Source organism: Bos grunniens, chromosome 5 (genome assembly GCF_055505025.1).
Source record: "Bos grunniens cultivar Pamir isolate PY7600 chromosome 5, Bosgru_T2T1.0, whole genome shotgun sequence".
NCBI lineage: Eukaryota > Metazoa > Chordata > Mammalia > Artiodactyla > Bovidae > Bos > Bos grunniens.
This window is the reverse complement of record NC_141169.1, coordinates 82,575,690-82,582,079: the sequence shown is the minus strand read 5'-3', so window position 1 is coordinate 82,582,079 and position 6,390 is coordinate 82,575,690. Positions and strand designations below refer to the sequence as shown.

General features: G+C 39.7%; 1 protein-coding gene across 32 annotated transcripts in view; it reads left to right on the top strand.

Moving 5' to 3' along the window:
* The window catches only part of CCDC91 (coiled-coil domain containing 91), a 397,753-nt gene that overhangs the window by 21,035 nt on the left and 370,328 nt on the right, over positions 1-6,390 (top strand). The gene's annotated exons all lie outside the window — the stretch shown is intronic.

Sequence of the window (6,390 nt, the reverse complement as noted above, 5' to 3'; positions counted from 1 at the left end):
ATAAGTTTTTGTATCTGGACCCTCCTACAATCAAGAAAGAGGCACAACATTCAGTGGCTCTCTGGACGTTAAAGACAACATAGTCCTCATTTGGGGTATTTTGCTGTGGCCTGTTTCCTGACTCAAAATGCTGCTAATTTTGAGTGGGACCCAGAACAAGACCAAGATTTTGCCAAAGGTCCAGGATGCTGTGCAAGCTGCTCTGTCACCTGGGCCATGGGATCCAGGAGATCTGGTGGTCCTTCAAGTGTAAATGGCAGATAGTGATACTGTTTGGTACTGCCAGGGAATCACAGGGCAGGCCCTTCGGATTTTGGACCAACGCCTTGCCATCCTTTATGGGTAACTGTGCTTCTTGAGAAATAGCTGTTGTTCTACATTTGGGCCTTAGACACTGATTGCATAACCATGGGACACCAAGTTACCATGTCACCTTAGCTGCTTATCATAAAATGAGTGCTATCTGACCTGCCAACCCATAAAATTGGGCATGTACAGCAGTACTTCATTATCAAATGGAAGCGGTGTATATCTGATCAGGCCTGAGCAGGCCTTCAAGGCACAGACGAGTGGAAGAAGTGGCCCAAATGTCCTGGTCCCTACTCTGCTACAGTGTCTTCTTTTTCCAGAGTACACCTGTGGCCTTGTGAAAAGTTTGCTAAGATCAGACCACAGAAGAGAAGACTAAAGCCTGGTGTATAGATGGTTTTGCATAATACACAGGCAGCCCAGAAAAGTGGTTGACTGCAGTAGTGCAGCTCATTTCTGGGACACCCCTGTAGGATAGTAGTGGAGGGAAATCCTCCCTGTGGGCAGAACTTCAGGCATTGCACCTGGTTATTCACTTTGCTTGAAAGGATAAATGACCAGACGTGCAGATGTGCACTGATTCATGGCCTCTGGCCAGTGGTTTGGCTGGAGGTCAGGATCTTGGGAGAAACATGATTGGAATGTTGGTGACAAGGAAATTTGGGTGACAAGGAAATTTGGATAGACTTCTTTGAATGGGGGAAAAAAGTGGAGATATTTGAATTTCATGTGAATACTGACCAAAGAGTGATCTCAGCAGAGGAGGATTTTAATAATCAGGTGGATAGGATGACTCTCTCATTCTCTGGATACCAGTCAGCCTCTTTTCCCTGTCATCTGTGTCATTGTTTAGTGGGCTCATAAGCAAAAGTGGCCATGCTGGCAGGGGTGGAGGTTACATATAGACATAGCAACATAGACTTCCCCTCATCAAGGCCAACCTGGCTATGGCAACTGCTGAATGGCCCAATCTGTGATCAGCAGAGACTAACCCTAAATCCTTGGTGTAGCACCATTCTTAGTGGGTGATTAGCCAGCCAAATGGAGGCAGGTTGGTTATACTGAACTGCTCCCATCATGGAAGTGGCAGTGATTTGTTCTTACTGGAATAGATGCTTGGTTTGTATATGGATTTGCCTTCCCTGCATGCAGTGCTTCTGGCAAAACTGTCATCTCTAGAATTATAGAATGCTTCATTCACTACATGGTATTCCACACAGCATTTCTTCTGTTAAGGAACTCACTTCACAGCAAAAGAGGTGTAGCAGTGGGCCCATGGTCATGGAATTCACTGGTCTTACCTTATTTCCTGGGCTTTCCAGGTAGTACTAGTGGGAAAGAACTTGCCTGCCAGTGCAGGAGACATAAGAGACACTGGTTTGATCCCGGGGTCAGGAAGATCCTTTGGAGGAGGGCACGGCAACCCACTCCAGTATTCTTGCCTGGAGAATCCCCTGGACAGAGGAGCCCTGTGGGCTGTGGTCATAGGGTCGCAAAGAGTCTGACGCAACTGAAGTGACTTGGCACAGCACACGGCACAGCACAGCACACCTTGTGCTGCCATTCTGAAGCAGCTGGCTTGACAAAATGGTGGAACGGTCTTCTGAAGACCAAGTTACGGTGCCAGAAGGCTTATTATTAATTTATTATGGTGTCAGTACTCTGTAGGACTGGGACAAGGTTCTCCAGAAGTTGTATATACTTTGAATTAGCATACAGTATATGTTGCTGTTTTTCCCATAGCCAGGGTCACAGGTCCAGGAATCAAGGGGTGGAAATGGGAGCAGCACTATCCTCTATTACACCTAGTGACCCTTTAGCAAAATTTTTGGTTTCTGTTTCTATGACTTTATGCTCTGCCAGTTTATAGTTCCAAAAGGAGGAGTGCTTTCACTTGAAGTGATTCCATTGAATTGGAAATTAAGACTACTGCCTAGCTACTTTGGGTTTCTCATGCCTCTGAATCAACAGGCAAAGAAGGAGTTATTGTGTTGGCTAGGGTGATTGATCCTGACTACCAACGGGATATTAGACTTATATTCCACAGTGGAGGGAAGGACGTCTATGGCTGAAATACAGGAGATTTTTTAAGGCATCTCTTAGTATTATCATGCCTTGTGATTAAAGTCAATGGAAAACTAAAACAACCCAATTTAGGGAGGTCTTCTAATGGCCCAGACCTCTCAGGAATGAGGGTTTGGATCACCCCACCATGTAAAGAACCATGAGCAGCTGAAGTGCTTGCTGAAGATATTTGATCAAACTTTATTCTGAGTGTGTTTGTGAGATTAGCATTAGAATTACTAGACAGAATAAAGCCGACTGCCCAATAGAACAAAAAGCTGAGTAAGATAAAACTTCTGCCTAGTTGCCTGAACTGGGAAATTGGTCTTCTCTTACTCTTGGACACTTTGGATGCAGACTGGAACTGCACCATCCATTCTCCTGGGTTTCCAGCTTGTCACCTGTGGATCTTGGGACTTCTTAGCTTCCGTAATCTTATGAGCCAGTTCCTCTTAATCTAGTTCTCTCTCTCTGTGTGTGTATACATGTATAAAATGTATATATAAAATATAAAATTATATTAAAATTATATATTGTTATAAAAATAATAATTACAAAGCTGCAGTAACCAAATAGTATGGTACTGGCATAAAGACAGAAATATAAATCAGTGGAATAGGATAGAAAGTCCAGAAATAAACTCATGTACCAGTGGTCAGTTAATCTGTGACAAAGGAGGCAAGAATATACAATGGAGAAAAGACAGTCTCTTTGACAAATGGTGCTGGCAAAATTATACAAGTGCATGGAAAAGAATGAAATTAGAACATTCTCTAACACCATATACAAAGATAAACTCAAATTGGATTAAAGACCTAAATGTAAGACTGGATACTATAAAAGTCTTAGAGGAAAACATAGGCAGAACACTCTTTGTCATAAATCTCAGTAATGTCTTTTTGGATTCGCCTCTCAAAGTAATGAAAATAAAAATAAACAAACTTACTTAAAAGCTTTTGCATAATAAAGCAAACCATAAACAAAAAGACAACCCATATCATGGGAAAAAACTGTTGTAAACCATGTGACCAACAAGGGATTAATCTTCAAAATATACAAACAGCTTATGTAGCTTAATATCAAAAAAATAAACAACCCAATCTAAAAGTGGGCAGAAGATCTGAATAAACATTTCTCTGAAGTAGACATACAGGTGGCCAAAAAACACATGAAAAGATGCTCAATTTCACTAATTAGTTGAGAAGTTGAAATCAAAACTACAATGAAGTATTATCTCACATGGTTCAGAATGGCCATCATCAAGAAGTCTACAAATGGTAAATTCTGGAGAGAGTGTGGAGAAAGAGAACCCTCCTACACTGTTGGTGGGAATGTATATTGGTATAACCACTATGGAGAATGGTATGGAGATTCCTTAAAAAACTAAAAATAGAACTACCATATGATCTAGCAATCCTACTCCTGGGCACATATCTGGAGAAAACCATAATTTGAAAAGATACATGCACCCCAGTGTACATTGCAGCACTATTTACAATAGCTAGGACATGGAAGCAACCTCAATGCCCATCAATAGTGGAATTGATATAGGTGTGGTACACACACACAATGGAATATTACTCAGCCTTACAGAAGAATGAAATAATGTCGTTTGCAGCAACATGGATGGCCTAGAGATTATCATACTAAGTGAAGTACGTCAAAGACAAATATCATATGATAATCACTTATATGTGGAATCTAGAAAATATGATACAAATGAATTTATTTATAAAACAGAAACAGACTCATAGATGTTGAAAACAAACTTATGGTTAACAAAGGGGAAAGGTGGTAGGAGGAGGGAAAAATTACAAGTTTGGGATTAACATATGCACATTACTAATATGAAATAGATAATCAATAAGGAGCTACTGTATAGCACAGGAAACTACTCAATCTTCTATAATACTTATATGGGAAAAGAATCTGCAAATAATGTATGGATGTATATGTGTAACTGAATCATTTTGCCATACATCTGAAACTAACACCACATTGTATATTAACTATAGTTCAATATAAAATAAAATTAAAAATAAATATCTAAATATTACAAATAAAATTATATATTATTATATACAAATAACATTTTTTTGTTGTTGTTTTTGTTAAGTCATGTCTGACTCTTTGGTACCCCTTGGACTGTAGCCTGCAGGGCTCCTCTGTCCATGAAATTTCCCAGGCAAGAATACTGGAGTGGGCTGCCATAACAGTTATATATAGTTATTTTTTGTACAGCTGATCCTGAACAATGTAAGGGTTGGATGCTGAACCTCATGTAGTCTAATATCTGAGTATAACTTTCTAATTGGCTTGCTGTATCTGTGGTTCTGCATCCATTGCTTCTACCAACCATAAATCATGTCGTATTGCAGGATGTATTTATTTGAAAAAAATTTGCATATAAGTGGGCCCATGCAGTTCAGTCCCATTGTTGTTCAAGGGTCAGCTGCAATAATCTGGAGGATCCTGACTAATACACTCACCATGGACAGAAAATAATTGACTATTTTGGCAAAGTGGAATGTCAAATATGGAGCTAATAAAAGTTTTAAAAGAGTGACCTTGCAGTTTACTTTATAAATTGCTTTCATTCCTTCAGTTCAGTTCATTTGCTCAGTTGTGTCCAACTGTATGACCCCGTGGACTGTAGCATGCCAGGCTTCCCTGTCCATCACCCAACTCCTGGAGCTTGTTCAGACTCATGTCCATCAAGTCGATAATGGCATCCAGCCATCTCATCCTCTGTCATCCCCTTCTCCTCCTGCCTTCAATCTTTCCCAGCATCAGGGTGTCTTCCAGTGAGGCAGTTCTTCACATCAGGCGGCCAAAGTACTGGAGCTTCAGCTTCAGCATCACTCCTTCCAATGAATATTCAGGACTGATTTCCTTTAGGATAGACTAGTTTGATCTTGCAGTCCAACAGACTCTTAAGAGTCTTCTCCGACACCGCAGTTCAAGAACATCAGGTCTTTGGTGCTAAGCTTTCTTTATAGTCCAACTCTTACATCCATACATGACTACTGGAAAAACCGTAGCTTTGACTAGACAGGCCTTTGTTGGCAAAGTGATGTCTCTGCTTTTTAATATGCTGTCTAGATTGGTCACAGCTTTTCTTCCAATGAGCAAGCATCTTTTAATTTCATGGCTGTAGTCACCATCTGCAGTGATTTTGGAGCCCAAGAAAAACAGTCCCTCACTGTTTCTACTGTCTCCCCATCTATTTGCCATGAAGTGATGGGACCGGATGCCATGATCTTAGTTTTTTGAATGTTGAGTTTTATGCCAGCTTTTTCACTCTCCTCTTTGACTTTCATCAAGAGGTTCTTCATTTCCTCTTTGCTTTCTGTCATAAGGCATATGTAGATATGCTATTTGCATGTCTGAGGTTATTGGTATTTCTCCCAGCAATCTTGATTCCATCTTGTGCTTCATCCAGCGTGGCATTTTGCATGATGTACTCTGCACATAAGTAAGTAAGCAGGGTGACAATATGCAGCCTTGATGTACTCCTTTCCCAATTCATTCCTTTCTGTATTCCAAATCTCACATGATAAATTACTATAAGATGCTGAGTCGTACTACTATAAGGATAATTTATAATAAAACTCCTAGAAACCATGACTAAGTTCTCAGAATTAAGTAGCTTCAGACACAGTGTATTGACATTTAACAACTGTCTGTAATGATTACTGACAGATGTCTACTTTTGTTTTAAATGTATCTAGTAAAACTCAGTTACTGTTACTGCTATTGTTCTTTGAGCTTTTATTTTTATCATAGTCTCATTAGATTATGGAAACTAGTCATTATGCTAAGAAGTTAATCACATATACTGTAGAGAGATTTAGTGAATATAAAAAAAAGAAATCATATCTCTGATAAGATACTACTTAAAAAGAGAGAAAAAAATCCATGAATAGCAGTACTCAGTACTTAGTTTGTTTTCATTTTTCAAAAGTAAATGAAAGAGCAGTCATGAAGTCTATAGGATTTTCCCCTTTCAGAAAAGTT